At 39.7% G+C, this 19,463-nt stretch overlaps 1 long non-coding RNA gene across 3 annotated transcripts in view; it reads right to left on the minus strand.

Moving 5' to 3' along the window:
* Positions 1-14,645: 14,645 nt before the first annotated feature.
* The window catches only part of LOC138808601 (uncharacterized), a 49,873-nt gene continuing 45,055 nt past the window's right edge, over positions 14,646-19,463 (minus strand). For 2 of the 3 annotated variants that reach the window (XR_011366515.1, XR_011366513.1), the window contains one exon: positions 16,243-17,043. This is a non-coding gene — a long non-coding RNA (uncharacterized lncRNA). Of the gene's footprint in view, positions 16,034-16,242; positions 17,044-19,463 lie in introns of those variants that run through there. The other variant, XR_011366514.1, reaches the window with a different exon arrangement.

Below are 19,463 nucleotides of genomic sequence, written 5' to 3' on the forward strand. Positions count from 1 at the left end.
TCGTTTTTGTCAGTCCTGGGGCTTGAACTCAGGGCCTCAGGGTTGTCCTTGAGCTCTTTTGCTCAATATGAGTGCTCTACACTTAGAGCGACAGTGCCACTTCCAGTTTTCTGGTGGTTAAATGGAGATAAGCATCTCACAGAACTGAGCTGGCTTGGAGCATTGATCCTTAGATCTCAATTTCCTGAGTAGCTATGATTACAGGCGTACCAGCTCCCAATACTACAGTTCTTTACATCCACAGCACTTGTGTGAATGTAACATACTACATACAGTATAGTCTATGTGCTTTCTATTCCTGGGCATAAGGCCTGCTAATGGATTCACTACCTGTGGAAATGGCCTACGGTAGACTTTTTTGATTGAATGTTAGGCTCATTTCTCACAAATCCATTTTCTTCCCTTCTTTTTTCAAATATGTAAGCAGCACCAAGTTTTTATTTTCTCACATGTTGCTCATCCAGTACGGGCTTTGTAGGTGCCTCCTCTAGTCACCTTCTCCTTTCCCCAGTACATCTGAACATCACCCCTGAAAGCTATAAGGTCTGGAAGGAGCAGCTGGCTGCTCCTTTATATTTGAGCTTAAGTGAATTAGAATGATCCCATCTCTGATCAGTCAATTCCAGGCGAGGCCTAATGTGGAAGAAAGAGCCTTCCTCCGGGATTTATTTATTTATCTATCTTTAAGTAGTTGTACAAAGAGGTTTCAATTCAACACATCAGTTTAGAAGCACAGGGCATCTTTTGAAAAAAAAATTTGGTTTTTGGTTTGAACTCAGAGCCTAGTCGCTGTCCCTGAGCTTCTTTACCCAAGGCTAGCCCTCTGCCACTTTGAGCTACAGCTCCCCTGCTTGTTTTCTTGTAGTTATTTGGAGATAATCTCATGGAATTTCCTGCTCAGGCCAGTTTGGAACCTTTATCCTCAAATCTCAGCCTCCTGAGTAGCTAGGATTATGGGCAAGAGTCATCAGCTATCAGCTGTACAATGCATCTTGATCCACGCCATTGCTTCCATCATTCTTCCCATCTCTCAACCCCACCCAAGTTACCTAGTTCCATTTTCACAGATGTACATTGAATATGATGATTGCATTCTCCCACCCTTCCTCTCTCCATCCCTCCACATCGTACCACCTCATCCACCTACCCCCCACCTCAAGTTCCAGCTTCCTGTTATCCATTTTGTTATAGTTTTTCAAAGAATTCTCCCCTGCATATACCATGTTATTTCCGTTAATGATATACAATATACTTTAGTTAATTCTTTTGTAGTATGTATCTGTGTGTGTGTGTGTGTGTGTGTGTGTGTGTGTATGCACATGACTCAGTGTGTGCTTATATATATTTATAAATGAGGTCTGTCTTCCATCTATGAGAAAGAACATGTGATCTTTTGTCTTTCTGGACCAGAGTTACTTCCTTTAACATAATTTTTTAGCCTGACACCAGTGGCTTACACCTGTAATCCTAGCTACTTAGGAGGCTGAGATCTGAGGATCATGGCCCAAAGCCAGCCTAGGCAGGAGGGTCCATGAGACTCTTATCCTCAATGAACCACCAGAAAACTGGAAGTGTCACTATGGCTCAAAGGCTAGCCTTGAGCAGAAAAAGCTCAGGAACAGCACTCAGACCCAAGTTCAAGCCCTCCATCCAACAGAAACAAAAACAACTATAATTTTCCCCAGGCCCATTCATTTCTAGAGAGCTTCCTTTTCTCCCTGTATAGGCATTTGCAATTGCTGGCTACAGAAAAAGCTATTTTAACTCAAAAAAGTCTGGTACCGCACAGGGCTAAGGGGAGTGGTGAAATGATATAGACAGATCCTTCATGATATTATTAAAATGCAGAATCCTGCTAGCCTTGAAATTCATTTAAATGCTATACTTGCCAGTTCTATGAGCCTATAAATCCCCTTTATTGTTTAAATCAATTTGAACTGTACTTTTTTCTTATTTGTAACTCTAATGCGCCCCAAATGCTATTGACCATTCCATTAAGGATAGCAATTTGACATGTTCAAAAGTCTGAAAAGTGTGTATTACCCTCCAAGTCAGTACTTCCTCATCTCAGAATTTATCCTAGGTAAACAGTTGAGTGGCTATGAAGATATTTACATGCTTAAGCCCATACATAATGTTTCTCAGAACAGCTAAATACTGAAAGTTATGTAAATTGAAATATAAAGACACTGCCAAACACTGTCCAGCTCATGGATTATGATAAATGAAATAACTACACATAGTTGACAGTGAAAGCTAGACCTCACTGATTAACTGGTTTTAATAATCTACTCTTATTTAAAAATATAGAACAACGATGATGTATTAAAAAAAAACCTTTTAAGTATCAAGGTCATTACTTCAGAGCTTCTCATCCCTGTCTATATATTAATTATCTAGGAAAACCACTTAAAATTGGGCTCTCTAGTGATATGCATTTGAGTGGTTCAAGTGTACAGTGAAAAGTAAAAATTATTATTTTTTTAACCAGTAACTGGGCTTGAATTTGCTGCTTATGGCTAAGTGCACTACTGTATGAACCATTTCTCCAGCCTTGCTTTTTGTTGGTTATTTTGGTGATGGATTTTTGCAGACATTTTTGCCCAGTCAGGCCTCAAACTACAATCCTCTCAGTCTTAGTCTCTTGAATAGCTAGGATTTCAGACACAAGCCATTAGTGCCCATCTTACTACTTCTTTAATCCTCAGTTTTGCAGTTTTGACAATTCTTCTAAATATTACTAGTGTCACCTGCCTTGTGTGGATGATCAGATCTCAGATAACTTGTTAGTGGCTTGTGATATAGAAGGGTCTAGACTGTATGCAGAGAAATTTGATTTTAAAAGCCATCATGTTGACAGTAACATTGAATTGTCTTTTAGTGCATGAGGATCAACATGAGAGGAATTCTGGAGCAAAGAAAAAAGACTGAAGCCAGGTACCAGTGGTTCATGCCTGTAATCTTAGCTACTCAGGAGGCTGAGATTTGAAGATTGCAGTTCAAAACAGAAAAGTCAGAAAAGTTCAGAGCAGAAAAGTCCATGAGACTCTGATCTCCAATAAACTACTCAGAAATTGCCAGAAATGGTTCTGTAGCTCAAGAGGTAGAGCACTACCTTTCATCAGAAAAAGCTTTATTTATTCAAGGATGTGGGCTGAATGTTGAGCTAGCCAGCAAGAATTAGATTGACTACAGAAGGAAAGTAAGGTAGTTCAGAACCATTAACGGTAGGAGGATCAACTAGCTTCTAGGTATGGTTACATTTAGAACTCGTGTTTCTTACTGGTCATCATATGGAAAACTCTAGAAAGTGTCAGACAGAAGGTGGTGTTCTGTCTTTGTGTGAAACCCTGAAGAGCCTCAGAAGGAGATGGAATGCTTGTGTATGCTTGTGTATACATGAACAGACCTAGGGTTTGAACTCTCGGCCTCGATGCAGTGTCTGAGCTTTTTTTTTTTTTTTTTTTTTTTTTGCTCAAGGCTGGCACTCTACCACTTGAGCCACAGCTCCATTTCTGCCTTTTTTTCTTGGTAGTTATTTGGAGATGAGAATCTCAGAGGCTTTCCTGCTTGGGCTGACTTTGAACCACAATCCTACCACTACTCAGCCTCCTGAGTAGCTTGGGTGACAGTTGTGAGCCGCTGGCAGCTGGCAAAGGATTGTTTTGAATAGTCTAGAACTTTGGTTGGGAGAAGGGAAATGGTGGTAATTATTGGCTGCAAATACTTGGAGAACTAAGATATGAAAATAGAATAGATACTTTTATGTGCAGCAGAGAAGATAAAACCAGAACCAGTGCAAAACTGGGAACTGGTGACTCACACCTATAATCCCAGCTACTCAGTAGGCTGATATCTGAAGAGAGTGGTTTGTAGACAGCCCAGGTAGGAAAGTCTGTGAGACTCATCTCCAATTAACCAACAAAAAGCTAGAAGTAGTGCTGTGGCTCAAGTGGTTGAGCACCAACATTGAGAAAAAAATTTTAAAAATCAAAAGCTAGGGGACAGTGTCCAGGCCCTGAGTTCTAGCATAATTCCCGTATGCATGTGCACGTGCTGTGTGTGTGTGTGTGTGTGTGTGAGTGTGTGTGTGTGTGTGTGGTGTGCTGTGCGCGTGCGTGCACACACACATGCATATAGACACAATTTTTTAAAAAAGATCAATGCACAATTAAAGAAAAAAAGATCAAGAAACAGCTTTTAGCTTAATTTAGGTTGGTCCCAAATAGAATGCATACACTTGTATAGAAGGAGGTTGTCCAGTCCTGGGAATGTTCATGTTATTCTGTTTCATAGGCTAGAATGCTTTCTAAATGGATTATCTAATTTGATCTCCCTAGGGGGGAAAATACATTTAGTCCCATTTCGTGGATGAGTGTCCAGACCTCAGGAATTCTACTTTCTCTGCCCAAAACAAAACAGTGGTGTGTGGGTCACAGTCACACACACACACTCCTTTTCCAGGTTTTTCATTCATCTTGTTGCTACAGAGATGGGGGATAGGTAGATTCCAGTTTCTTTCTGAGTTTTCTCTTTTCTGAGAGTCCAGGGTATAGCATCTCTGCTTTTCACTTCCAGCGTCTACACATGTAGTGCAGTGACTGACCGCCTGCTTCCTGCTGAGTCTTAGGTGGCTAATCTAAGTTTTTGAAAGGCCAATTATACAGTGTGTATACCTGGAAAATTTCAACTTTGTATTTCCTTCCAGTCTACTAGAATCTTCTCTTTCTCCTCCTCCTCCTCTTCCTTCTTTTGTACCAATCCTGGGGCTTAAACTTAGGGCCATGGTGCTGTTCTCGAGCTTTCTGGGGCAAGGCTAGTACTCTAAAACTTGAGCTGCACTTCTGACTTTTTTATTTAGTCGTTTATTGGAGATAAGAGTCTCATAGGCTTTCCTGTTCAGGCTGGTTTTGAACCTTGATCCTTAGATCTTAGCTCCTAAGTAGGTAGGATTATAAGAGTGAGCCACTGGTGCCTGGTTTTATTATTCTCTTTATACACAGTTGTAGTCTGTCTCTCAAGGTGCAGCTCAAATCTCATCACCCCCTAGAGCCTTCTTAGGGAATGAAATTTGGGACTTCTTTGAGCACCTGTAGTATGTATCCTGTGTCCTGTTTGTCTCAAGTCATGGAAATTCTGCTCTCCATGCTTCACATATGCCAGCCATAGCTTCTTGCTTGTGCTGTGGAATCCTCTATGGTGTATTTTCTTCTCCTTTTCTGGGGAACTGCACTCCACCCACGGCAAAGCTGGAGTTGACCCAAAAAAAGGTAAGCAACTACTTGATGATTTTTTGTTTATCTCCGTGGTGTTTTGATCTTCTTATTAATAACATCTTACAATATGCCCCAAAACATTATAGAACTTCAACTCCAGCACTCAACCATCTTGTGTTTGACTTGTGGCTCTGCTACTTTCTATAAATGTGATCTTTTTTTGTCAGTCATGGGGTTTTAACTCAGGCTCTGGGTCATGTCCCTGAGCTTTTTTGCTCAAGGGTAGCACTCTACCACTTTGAGTCACAGTTCCACTTCCTGTTTTTTGGGGGTATTCTCATGGGAGGTTGGCATAAGACAAAGAAGTGTACACCCTGGCTAGTTTCTTAGGACTGGGTCACCAGGGCATTTCATTTTCCTTAGAAGATACTGGAGCCTCAGCAGTTTGCTTACTGAGAGGCTAGGATGACAGGCATGAGCCAGTGGCACCTAACAATCACCCTCATCTAAGTGAGGCCCTATGAAATCACATTTCCCATTAATAAATAAGGGTTCAATAGCCATCTTGCAGGCCTGTGAAGTAATGTAGGTAGAGGAAAGGCTGCAACTTGAACTTGAATTCAAGGCCTTAGTGCTGTCCTTTTGATGCTCAGTGCTAGCACTCTACCCTTTGAGCCACAGGTCCAATTCTGTCCTTTTGCTGATTAATTGAAGATGAGTGGCTTTAGAGTTTACTGACTAGACTGGCTTCCAACTGTGATCCTCAGATATTAGCTAGGATTACAGGCATTTACTTTGGACAGATGCATACAAGCCTCTTCACAGAATTTTCACAGTATTGTAGAGACATATCTCATCAGTTTCTCCATCACTTTTATACTACCATGTAGGACTTAGCCAGTCCCATAGGTGTCCTCTTAGTTCAGAAAAGGAGAACCATAGAGTTGACTTCCTTCTCTCTTCTTATTGGTACAGATCCCTTCACCATAACTGGGAGGAAGATGAACAAGTAAACCAGTAAGTGGATGTTGACACAAAAAGAAGTTCTGTTCCTGAAAACTGGGTATCTTTGAGGCTTCTGAACCAAAGTGCAAGTTTGTTTGTCTACCACTTATGAGGGTTGAGGCTTGGCACTTCAGTGAATGCCAAATGACACAGTTGTGAATGTGGTTGCAATTGTGGATTCTAGTGGATGACAGGGAAAGCAGTGTGCAGAAAATCAGATCCTGTGCAGAAACAACATTCTCACTGCCTATCACAGGGTGAATTTTGGAGAATTGTCTTTCAGAAGCTCCTGGAAGTATGTTGTGATGATCATTCTGCTCCCAGGAGTCTCCTTCCTTTCTCAACAGGCAAGTCTGCATATATGATGGACAGCCACAGCATGAGTCCTGGCAGAAAGGGGCTGTGGTAGAAGGCTCAGGATTGGGAGGTCAGGCTCTCACTTTCTTTGTCACCAATCTGCCCACAGCAGCATTTGTTTCATCTTCACTGTGTGGATGGACTTATACAATGATGAATTCTATGAGCGTAAGGACCATGACACCCTGAAAGAACTTACACAGTATGGCAAATTCAACTTGCCCTCTTCAGACTGGTCTTCCCCTTACATATTCTTCTTGACAAGCTGGAGGATTGTGTGACCAGTGAGTCCAAGAAAAAGGGAAGAAGTCCTTGTTTAGATGCCTCAAAGCCTGTGAGTAGGGATGGAACCTGGGTGTCTAGGGATGGGCCTGAATGGCCAAGAGCCCCTAGTACTACCTGGCTTGGCAAAATGTTCTTTTATGGATATTCTCTGCCAGGTAATTTTTCTTTTTGAAAATACATGAACATAGCCACTCATCAGTGTTCAGTCCAACTTCAAACTATACTGATCCCCCATTAGATCCTCATGGAAGTTTAGTTGCACCTTAACTTCTAGAGTCCACTCTAAAATCCTGTGCTTATTTCCATTCTCAGGTTAGCATTACTGTAGAGAAGCTTCTCTTGAACTCCAGATAAGGAATCTATTAGTGATGTTGGTGATGGTGACCAATGGAGATCTGGAACCATCCCTGCACTCCAGAAAGCATGTGAACATAGAGGGGTTTGTTCCATTGGTAGCAAAGCCCAAACAGGTTTTGAGTCCTGTGCACATTCCAGTGGTTCTGAACCCCACATGTGATGCAGGTGTACCTGCATGAACCACCAAGGAAGAACATGATCCAGGATGACTTCCATTGATGTTTAGAATCCACCTAGATCAGCTCCAAACTAGTCAAATCAGCACTTGTTTTGTTGTGCAGGATAAAGTATTACCCATGGGGCTAATGGAAAATGCCCCCAGTCTATGTTCAGGGGAATCAATAAGTGCCCAGCCAGTGATATTTGGAAAAATCTGAGTTTCTACAAAATCATATAACGAGGTCCTAGAAAAGTTTTGAAGCCTGACTTAAATGTGACAAGCAAAGAAATTTGCCAGTTTGAGGCAATTTAATATCCTGGGTGGTATTTATTGTCATTTTGGGAGTAGAAATCAGACATTTATGACCTACTAAAGTACTGTTCAATTGTGCTATAGGCTCTGAGTCCAGAGATTCAAATTTCTTTTTTTTTAATTTATTGTGAAAATACTGTACAGAGGGGTTACAATTACATGGGCAAGATTTCTATAACATATTAGCTCTCCATCATCTATACCTCCATTTCCAAGGAACACAAAGTTTTACAAGACTTCTACATTTCTACTTCTGTTTCCACAACTGTTCCATTTATATAATTGTTGGTTTGTAAATCTGGTAGTAGAGCTGCATACTGATAATCAACCACAGCTTTTGAAAAGGCAAATCTGAATGCCATCCCAGGGCAAAAACTGAACACCTCGTCTGAAAATTAACTGAAAACCACCTGCCTATGGCAGGGGTCAAGTAATAGAATACTTGCCTAGTCAACTTAAACTTCTGAGCTCTATGGCAGGACAGCTTATTATTTTTTTCTCTCTCTCAGTGATTCCCAAATTGAGAACACAAAATTCCTTACAACATTGGATATTTTTTCCACAGTGTTTTTGTCCAGGATTAAAACAATCTGAAGATAATTTCTCCTACATCAGAACAAATAATAAAGCCTCTAGCTTCTTGGTTTCAGCATACCTGCTCACTCGGCTTAGTCTTCCAACTCTTCTAAAACTGAATCTTTCAAACTATTATTCCAGCCAGGTGCTTGTGGTTCACACCTGCAGTCGTAGATACCAGGATGAGCTCTGAAGATTACAATTGAAAGCCAGCCTGGGCAGAAATAATCTGCTCTAACCATCCAAAAAAAAGCTGGAAGTGGAGCTGTGGTTTAAGCACTAGAGTGCTTGTCTTGAGCAAAAAAGCTAATGGACGGCACACAGGTATTGAGTACAAGTCCTTGGTCAGAAAAAAACACAAAACCCCATTATTCATAAAAAATATCTTTTTCTTGTTCAAACTGCTATAATTTTGTTTAAATTTTAATTTCAGATTTTAGTCCTTTATTTTTGTATTATTTCCTTAGCTCCAGTTCTGACTCAATTTTCCTAATTCAGTCTATTTACCCTTGAGTCTGGATAAGCATCGTCTGGACTAAATACACATTACCAACTTAGGTTATTAATTGTCAGGATTATTTTGGTAATAGAAAATGGTTTTTGTTGCTGTTGTTGCTCTGGTACTGGGATTAGAACTCAAGTCTTGGAGGCTCACAAAATGCTCCCAACTCCATAATTGCAGAGGTCAGCATATATTGCTTTTCTTATAAGATTCTTCTTCGGTTTACAGTATTTTTTTTTTTTTACAATTTGGCTATTGCTCCATTTCCTGTTTTTTGACTGATTAAGTGAATATGATGGAGTTATACAAGCTTTTCTGTCCTGGCTGACTTTGAATCCTAGCATCCTCAGAACTTAGATTACAGGTGAGTCTCCAGCATACATGAAATTGATTTTTTGAAGTTGTCCCTCACTATCATTTCTAAAATAGTTACATTGCATGTCATATCTGTAAAATTTAGGAAAATGAATGATTGATGTCAAGAGGTCCACCAGAAAAGCGGTTGGACAGACTCCAGATGGACAAAAGTAGGGAACTAACAGTGAAATCAGAGGTAATGGCAGGTACAGGGCAGGGAGAGGATAGAAAGGGGGATTAAAATGGAAACATTCAATACAATTCACATTTTAAAGGATATGTATGCCTATGTACATATAGACAGACACATATGTACACACACCTACCCAATGGAACATATACATATATTTCTGCCCTTTTTCTTCCTTTCCATTTCTTTATTATGCTTCTGAGTAACGAACTAAGGGTCTTTTACATACTAAACACATCTGAGCTTCCCTTCTGTCATTAAAGAATGACAAGCCAAATGTTTTCCTTCCATGTCAGTCTTGAGTAGCTAGGAGTACGGGTGTGAGCCACAAGTACCTACTCTGAACAAATTCTGGTATATCAAATTGTTAATGGAGAAGATTCATACACATGAATTTTTTTTTAAAAAAAGGAGATTGCTGATGAATACTTGCTTGTCTGACAGAAGGCATGGATTGAGACTAGAATAGCTGAATTCTAAATTTGTGATTGTTTTCTGTTTGGGTAGAGCCTGTAAGTGTTGATTCCAATATATTAAGTCTCTAAAGATTTTGGGGGAAAAAGGCATGGGTTGTGGAGATTTGGGTTGTGGAGGTTTTTTTCTTCCCACAAGCTCCCATTCTTCCTTTTTCTATTATTTTGTTTTTATCATCATCCTAGTTGTATATTTTAATTATTGAAACTTTCTAACTCACCAATGTGAATTTTGCAAGCCTTATTATAATAATGTATTTCCTGACAACAGTAAAATAGATTTAGATTTAGACAATTATCGTTGTCTACATGGTTCCATAATTAATCAGGAAGGAAATCCATAATTAAATTAGTTATATGTAAATACATGTTATATTCTTTACACTATATTATATATAATATATTATATAAGATTGAATATGATTTTTTCAAACTATGAGAGCATTTAACATTTTTAGTCTCAGGGGTATTTTTTCACAAACTAGTGTAAAACATTATTGGGGAAAGTGGTGATATAACTTTGATTATAATTATATAAATATATATTTGTGTGTGTAGATATAACACTGTTTATAAATAGATGAATAAATACATGTGTATATACATTTGTGCATCTATCTATAAAGTGAATATAATTAAGTTGACCACATTATGTACCAAAAAAGAGCTATGAGTTGTATGTACAAGGTCCAGGCCTATAACCCTAGTTGTATAGGAAGGTGGGTTCTGAGTTTTAGCCTCTTTTACCATCATGGCATTAGACTTTGAGAGGAAGTCTGGGTCCCTCCAGGATAGCAAAGACACATATGCCGTGGGATCACCCTCCCTGACCCCAGAGAAAAGTCAGTAGAAATAAGGACAAGCTTCTTATCCTATGATAATCTACTCAATTCCTGTACCAAGATGGCCACCTGTAGATGGAAAGATAGCATTCCCTCCAAAAAGGTCTCAAAAGAGCCTTCTGAACTATAGTCTCTGACTATGCTGAATTAAAGCTTATTTTTGTTCCCAAGCTGCAAACACATATAAATATGCCAATGGCTCCAGAGATGGACAAAGTCTTACAAATACTCACATAAAATTATATACTATGTTTCAATAATTCTGTGACAAATCATCAAAGGCATGTCTTGAATTTTTCTTTTCTTTTCTTTTTTAAAGAATGGAAACACACTGAGTGCATCAGGGGGCGAGGGATGGTTTGGTTGCTGAACTTTTGAATGTACTCCTGGGCATGGGAGATCCCTGTCTGGGTGACCTTTTATGAGGGTGGGTGTCCTCACAGCTTCACAAAACAATGGCCATAACTTCTATGACATCACAGATACTTTTGCCATGGCAGCAGATAAATTTCAGGCACTGATCTGGCCCTGAGGTGGACTCAGTTACATAGAGAGGCACAAAGCATGAGAGGAAATGACTGCTAGACACCAGGCTACAGCTTGATGAGCTGTCCTGACTGGTAACTAGGATTACTTGAGCTGGGACAGGCTCATTCCCATGCTAAGGCTCCTGAGCACTGTTGCAGGGGTTGGAGAAAAAGAAGTGAATGTGGCTGCCTCCATGCCTATTTCATGCTGAGAAGAAAACCAGAAATCATAATCACAATGTCATTGTGGTATTGTGGGTACAACTTCACAGTGGGGATAGGAAGAGACATCCCTGAGGAGGGGACATTTGATCTGAAAGCAGGGCCATCATCCATGCAATTTTCTGGGGGCAGATGTTCCAGGTAGCAAGAACAGCAAGTACATCCCCAATGGTGGGAACGGACCTGACTTGTTTAAGAAAAGGAAGACAGCATTGACATGCTGAGGTTCATGGAACAAGGAAGGACTGGAACAAGGAAGAAGAAAGAGATCAGAGATGAAGACAGGAATAAATTAGATATTGTGTGCTACTTGTTACAGGAAGAAAAGTTCTGATTTTACTCTAAATCTGACATGACCCACCAGAACCAATGTTCTCAAATTGTAACCAGACACACCAGACTAACCTAGAGAATACTTTTAAAATGTGGTGCTAGCCGGGTACTGGTGGCTCATACCTGGAATCCTAACTACCCCCAAGGCCAATATCTGAGGATGAGGTTTGAAGCAAGCCCAAAGAGGAAATTTGGTAAGACTGACTTTCAATTAACCACCAAAAATCTGGAAGTGATGCTGTGGTTCAAGAGGTAGAACATTAGCCTAGAACAAAAACACTAAGGGACAGTACCCAGGCTCAAAATTTAAATCTTCACAAGACAAACCAACAAACAAAATGTGCCCCGTTGTTCATCATTGGGCAATCTAGTTCAATATATTTGGTCTGAGCCTTGGAAATTATATCCTTAGCAAATGCTCTCCTCTGAAATTCTGCTTCATAGCCAGTTTTCAGAGCTCCAGCATCACCACTGTCTCCTCCCAGTTAGCACAGCAGCCTCTCACTGGAAATTTGAAGAAATCTTTTTAGTAATCATAAGAAATCTGATCATTTGTCCACATACATCAAATCAGTACTTGCCACATTCCACTATTCTGAATGTATTTAATCCCTTTTTGAGTTAATAAGCCTTAAGGATTAAAATCTATAGAATAGTTACTAAATTAATTCAACAATCACCATTCTTCCACCCAATCTTATAAGTTTATAAAAGCAGAGACTGCCGGGCACTCGTGGCTCATGCCTGTAATCCTAGCTACTTAGGAGGCTGAGATCTGGGGATCATGGTTTAAAACCAGCCTGGGAAGGTAACTCCGTGAAACTCTTATCTCCAATAAACCATCAGAAAACTGGAAGTGGTGCTGTAGCTCAAGAGGTGGAGCACTAGCCTTGAGCTGAAGAGCTTAAGGAAAGCGCTTAGGCCCAGAGTTCAAGCTCCATGACTAACCTAAATCAATCAATCAATCAATCAATAAAAAAGCATAGACTATACTGAAGTGTGCATATGATAATTTCTAACTATAATACTCTCATGAAATTGGGTTTTACAGAAACATCTTGATTGTTTGCCAAAGCAAAGAATAAATGATTTAAATAAGCTACCTAACATCTCAGAAGGAAAATGCTACTGGGTTTAGATCAACTTCATATACCCAGTACTGAGGAAATAAGTTTCAGAAATGGCAGAGGCAAAGTATTATAAAAATCACTTTATCATGAGGTACAACCAGGCTGCCTACATCAACCTTGCAGGAAAAATGGGATGAATGAAAAGCAACTAAGGCTTCTAAAATGAGCCAGTTGGTGGTGCTATATGCTTGTAATCCTCAGAAGCCTGAAAGCAGAGGGTCTGGATTCAAAGCCTGCCCAGGAAGAAAACCTTTTTCTCTGCAACCAGCAGATTGGAAACATCAGCTCTGTGCTCACAGCCCAGCTGGATGCCTTCTTCCCACAGAGCTTCAGACAACCAAGACCCCCCATCTGAAATATTGTCAAATATATTAAAATATTATCTCCTGTTTGGGAGATAATATTTGAAAGATATATCAAAAACATTTCACTGACTTCTAAAGAAAGAGTGAAAGAGGAAATATGTGCTCACTAAAGGATAAGTTACCTACCAAAATGATATTAATATGGCTAGATGCCCATTTGGAAACTTATCCACTCAGCCATCTTTCCTCACATCTTGTCAGTTAGCCTGAACTGTCAGATTTTTGGATGCAAGGGATGTGTATGAGTATGTAGGTTGTAAAAGTAATAATGAAAAGCTAGACACTGGAGGCTCAGGCCTGTAATCCTAGCTACTCAGAAGGCTGAGATCTTAGGATCCCAGTTCAAAGCCAACCCATGCAAAAAGACCCTTACCTCCAATTAACCAGCAAAAGACAGAAAGCTGAGCTGTGGTTCAAAAGGCAGACTACCAGCCTTGCAACAACAACAAAAGTTAAGGGACAACATCCAGGCCCTGAAACCAAGCCCCGGTAGTGGCGCTCACACACAAAAAATAACCATGATACCACCACAGGATATGCATATCTTAGGTAAGGATGCAGATGGATGGGATGATGACTGTATTGTAGCCCAGTCTGTGAAAAAACCTAGGTGAAATCTTTCCTCAATACATCTTCATTTCCCTCTACACATTTAAAATCACACACACACACACACACACACACACACACACACACACACACACACACACTTACATGGTTATATTTGTCTATATAATTATGTAAAATACATATCATACACACTTGCTTCCGAATTTTGTCCATCTTTTGGTTTTATAGGTAGTACAATATATCCAGGGTTTGGCTCATACTTGTAATTTCAGCTGCTCATGAAGGTGGGATCTGAAGATCACAGTTTGATGCCAACCCAAGGAAACAAATCCTCAAGATTCTTATTTCAATTAAGTAGCAAAAAGCCAGAAGTGGAAATGTGACTTAAATGACACAGTGACTGCATTGAGCAAAATAATCTAAGCAAGATACCAGACCTCCGTTCAAGCCTACGTACTGGCCCACTAGCACTCCAAAAGCCAAAATCCCCAAAAGACCAAACCAAAAACATGTCAAAATATTTTATAACTTTTGAAGCAAAATCCAATGAGGCAAAGTAGTTTGTTGAAGATTTGGTGGTAAAATGCTGAAAAACCCCAAATTCCACATGTGTTTAAATGATGCAACAGACAAGCAACCAAGTAAAAATTTCCCAATAATGTTCCTTAGTATCCACTGGGACCCTTGACAAAGATTTTTTTCTATGCTTTTCAAAAAATCAGTTAATTTTCAGTAGTATAAATCTTTATTATAAGTTATAGAAGTTTTTTAAAGTTCCAAAGTGAATTGAATGTAAAACAAAAAGCACTTAATATTACCAGTTTCTATGCCTCTGGTAGAAAACCTGTAATACTCTGGCCTTTATGAATGAGGAGAGGGAAGACTGGTCATGAAATGTTGGGAAGAAGAGTTTCCAATTGACTGTTTGAAACCCAATCTTCTGCCCCCCACCCCAACAGGCAGAGGCTTGAACTCAGGGATTAGGTGCTGTCTTGAGCTTCTTCTGCTCAAAGCTAGCATTCTACCACCTGAGCCATGGCACCACTTCTAGCCTTTTCTGAGAAGTTTGTTAGAGTTGAGAGACTTACAAACTTTTATGTTTGGGATTGACTTCACATCTCAGTCTCCTGAGTAGCTAGGATTATAGTTGTTAGCTTCCCATGCCTGGCTTACATTCCACACTATTGAACACATAAAATTTAATTAGGAGGCTAAGATCTGGAGAATGGTGATTCAAAGCCAGGCCAGGCAGAAAAGTCTGCAACTCCATCTTCAACAAGCAAAGAGCTGGACTTGAGCAGTGGTTCAAGTAAGGTGAGTATGAGCCCCTGATTTCAAATACCATTATGGGCAAAAACAAAACAAAATAAAGCAATGCCCCAAATTAAAATAATAAAATTGCTCAATACCAAAATAATGGTCATTAAATAATGGTTTGAAAAGTAGAAAACAAATACACCCCTCCATAAATCCACATATAAAAATCTTCCAGCCAGATACCGGTGGCTCAAGCCTGCAATCCTAGCTACTCAAGAGGTTGAGATCTGAGGATCATGGTTCAAAGCCAGCCCAGGCAGGAAAGTCCCTGAGACTCTTATCTCAATAAACTACTCAGAAAACCAGAAGTGGCACTGTGGCTCAAGTAGTAGAGTGCTAGCCTTGAGCTGAAGAACGAGGGACGGTGCTTAGGCCTAGAATTAAAGTCCCATGACTGACAAAACAAAAAACAAAATCCAAAAAACAAAAAACAATAAACAAAAAAGAAACTTCCACAAAATATTTGAAATGGGTGAATTTTCAATAAGGAAACAACATTTTTCTTTCCTTTTTTTTCTTGCAACAGCAAAAGAGATGGTTTATTGTACATGTGTCACACTTGGCCACAACTATGAACAGAACTAGTCCAGAATGTCACAGGTCTGGGGCACAGGACCATCAGGGGATGCTTGGTTATGAGCAAGGTGTGTCTTTCAGAGATGATCTTGGCAATGAAAGTTCTGGATCCACTGGGAAATCACAGCGGCATGCAGTCCAGCATCTCAGTGTCCCAGCCTATGGCATTCCTTATTCCTCCAGCTCCTCTGGCCTCGATGGGTGCACAGACTGGTTTACTTAGACCTCTGCCTCATCTTTCTTCTTTTGCCCTTCAGCCTGCGCATTCGCTTCCTCTACTTGGCTCTCATGGTGCTGTTTTTTCTAGGAAGATGGTGCTAAGGCAAAGAGCAGGAAACAACATTTTTCTACCTAAAGATGTCTGTGGAGAGAACAGTGGAAGAAATAGATTTATTCCCAGATATTTAGACCAACATGCCAATTCTGACATATCTATGATGATAGAGACTAGCTTTAGAATGATAAAAATAAAACAAAGGACTACATCCCAAAGTATTGGACAAGGCTAACAAAGCAGAGTAGGGCATCAGGGTATAGGGTAAAAGCTATGTAGAAAAACTAGTTGTTCCTACAATGAAAAGTATTACCAGGCCTAGCAATTCAAGTTTGCCAAACCAAGTAGATTTTGAAAAATAGTCTGTTACTTATTATATTAAAGAAAAATTTAAACTTGTAGGCTCTTCAACTTTATATCAGACAACCTAAACTTTGCTCAGGGGACATGGTACTTAATATTTGGATCATCAAGTGCCAATTGCAAATTTAATTATACAAATAATAACTACTAATAGAGAATGTTAATGGTTTCTTACAGATGGAGCTGAAGGTAAAACTGCTAAGACTTTTCCCACGGAAGAGACTATTCTTATTACACCTCTTCCCATGGTCTTCCAACTGCCTCAGTTCATTCATTTTTTTTTAACAAAACTCGAATATTTCCACTTTATTCACCCAGATGTCCTTTTAACACTTCAAAGGCTGTTTTTGAGAAATAATAAAATTTTCAAAAGCACAAAAAATGCCGCCCAAGTTAAGAAGTTTTGAGATCAAGCAGATGAAAGGGAAAATTTGAGTAAGGAGCAAGTTTAGTGTCCTAGCCATGACAAAATCCTAAGAGTTAGTGAGTGAACACATGACTTTGCACATATCCACAGAATTGAGGTCACATGATGATTCTGGCTCCTGGTCCTCCTCTTTGCCTTCCTGGTCTGACACACCATTCTCTGGGATGCTGAGCTCTTCTTTAGGCTTTCTTCATTCCCCTCAAGTAACTCCTGCCTTATAGGCTTGCGCAAGATAGGCTTTTTCTTCATTTTGACATTTTGTTTAGGTTGAGAAAGCTATTTTTTTCTCCAATTCAATGCTGTTTGCCTATTAAAAAAATCACAATAAGGGGCTAGGAAGTTGGCTCAGTGGTAGAGCACTTGCCTTGCATGCATGAGGCCCTGGGTTCTATTCCTCAGCACCACATAAGCAAAAAGAAAAAAACCCGGAAGTGGCTCAAGTGGTAGAGCACTAGCCTTGAGCTGAAGAGCTGAGGGACAGCGCTCAGGCCCAGAGTTCAGGCCCCACGACTGGACCCAAAAAAAAAAAAATCACAATAAGAAAAACCCAACTAAGACAAGCATCCTTGGTTAAAGGCATTCTAGGTTGTAATCTCTGAACTCTTAGGAGCTACTTTACTCTTGGCTTTGACTGTCTTTTGTCTTCCTTCTCAATCAAACTCCCCCCACCCCCACTCCTAGGGCTTGAACTCAGGGCCTAGAATCTGTTCTTGTTTGCTTTTTTTCCCCCTCAAGGTTAGTGATTTTCCACTTGAGCTGCAGCTCCACTTCCATCTTTTTGGTGATTAATTGGAGATAACTGAACCATGATGCTCAGATCTCAGCCTTCTGAGTAGCTAGGATTACTCAATGAATTTTCAGGAAGAGGCATCATGATGTTATGGGATTTCATGAAGTCATAAATATGATGATACCCAAAACCTTGAACAAGGACATTCTCAACTTCACCCTAGCATAACCATTGAAGTGAGGGATTTTAAACACTTATACATTAGTACTGCTCATACTCCCCTCAGACTTCAGGATCACACATCACATTTGACTATCAAGCCTCACTGGTTACCTGGAACTCCCAACAACAGTTTCTGCTTTCCTTTTACTTGGAGACCTGAAACTTGAAGATTAGGATTTACTTTGTTCAATTTTGAGTCTCCTCGGTATTTTTCTTTAATTTTTGTTAATCAGTTTTTAACTTGAAGTGATACTCTGCTAAGATCAAGGCAACCTAAGACATAGCATATCATTTTTAATTGTCTCTTTGCTTAGTTTACTTTAATCAAGGGATTAAGAAAGCTATTATAAGGTTTTTGGTGGGGGTAGCATTGTGAGGGGAAGGGCAAATGGACAAATGTGGTGGAAGTACTTTATGTGCTCCTACAAAAGTAAACAATGAAGGTGGGGGAAAGTGGCTCACAACTTTAATCCTATCTATTCAGAAGGTTGTAAGCAGGAAAAATCAGTGAGTCTTATCTCCAAAAAACTACCAAAAGAAAGGAAATGGGTTGTAGCTCATGTGGTAGCATGCTAAGATTAAGCAAAAGGAGCATAGATATGGTACTCAGGCCCCGAGTTCAAGACCTAGAATAAGCACAAAACAAACTAACAAAACCTGCTGAAATTGCTTTAAGAAGGGTCTATGAGAGAAAAATGGTTAGGGTAGATTTGATTTGGGAACATTTGGTATCTGTCACAGTATATGCGAATAGATCCACTATAGGTTGCTCTGGAAATATTATTCCTTGTTCCATTATGAGCTATTTGGATTCACTATTTCAGTGTGAAGTGATATTTCTTGAGAGAAAATTGTCAGTTTGGAGCCCAGCACTGCTGGATCATGCCCATAGCCTTAGCTGCTCAGGAGGTGGAGATCTGAGGACCAATGTTTGAAGCCAGCCCATGAAAGAAAGTCCATGAGACTCATCTCCAAAAAACTACTAAAACACTCCTGGAAGTGGTGCTGTGACTCAAGTGGCACAGCACTAGTCCTGAGCAAAATTAGCTCAAAGACAGCACCCAAGCCCTCAGTTCTAACCCCAGGATCAGCATATACACAGAAAAAGTTTAGTATGACTTCTGAATGAGGTTTTGTACCATTTTTCCATGAGTTCATTTTCAGACAGCACTATGTCCTGTGGGAGGCTTATGTGTTCTGGCTTACATGGCATTTCTATTAGATGATATGTAATAGGCATCTACACAAAATTCCCTCACTCAAATTATATTCTTCAGTTAACAATCTATTATGGGAAAGAATTGAATTTCCCCATTTGTTTAAGTACTCAATGAATTTAACAATATAAATTTGTAGATTGCTATTTAAGTTATATTCCATTTCTATTAGTGTACTCTCTTAAAGTTCTTATTCTTAGTTTATGTAAGTATGTATGTATGTATGTATTTTGTTGGCCATGGGGTCTGAACAAAGGGCCTGGGAGCTGTCCCTCAGCTTTTCAGCTCAAGGCTAGTGCTCTACCACTTGAGCCACAGTACCACTTTCTGCTTTTCTGCTTATGTGGTTCTGAGGAATTGAACCCAGGGCCTCATGCATGTGAGGCAAGCACTCTACCATTCAGACACCTTCCCAGCCCCTCTTTGTTTAGTTTTAAAGTGCCTTTAATGACCTTTCTTATTAAAAGATGATATAATTCTATAACTATATCTAGTTTTTTTAATTGGTTGATGATTTCCCATAGATTCACAGCCATCAAAAGATACAAAGTATTTCCT

Source organism: Dipodomys merriami, unplaced genomic scaffold (genome assembly GCF_024711535.1).
Source record: "Dipodomys merriami isolate MVZ:Mamm:240054 unplaced genomic scaffold, mDipMer1.0.p SCAF_459, whole genome shotgun sequence".
Classification (NCBI taxonomy): domain Eukaryota; kingdom Metazoa; phylum Chordata; class Mammalia; order Rodentia; family Heteromyidae; genus Dipodomys; species Dipodomys merriami.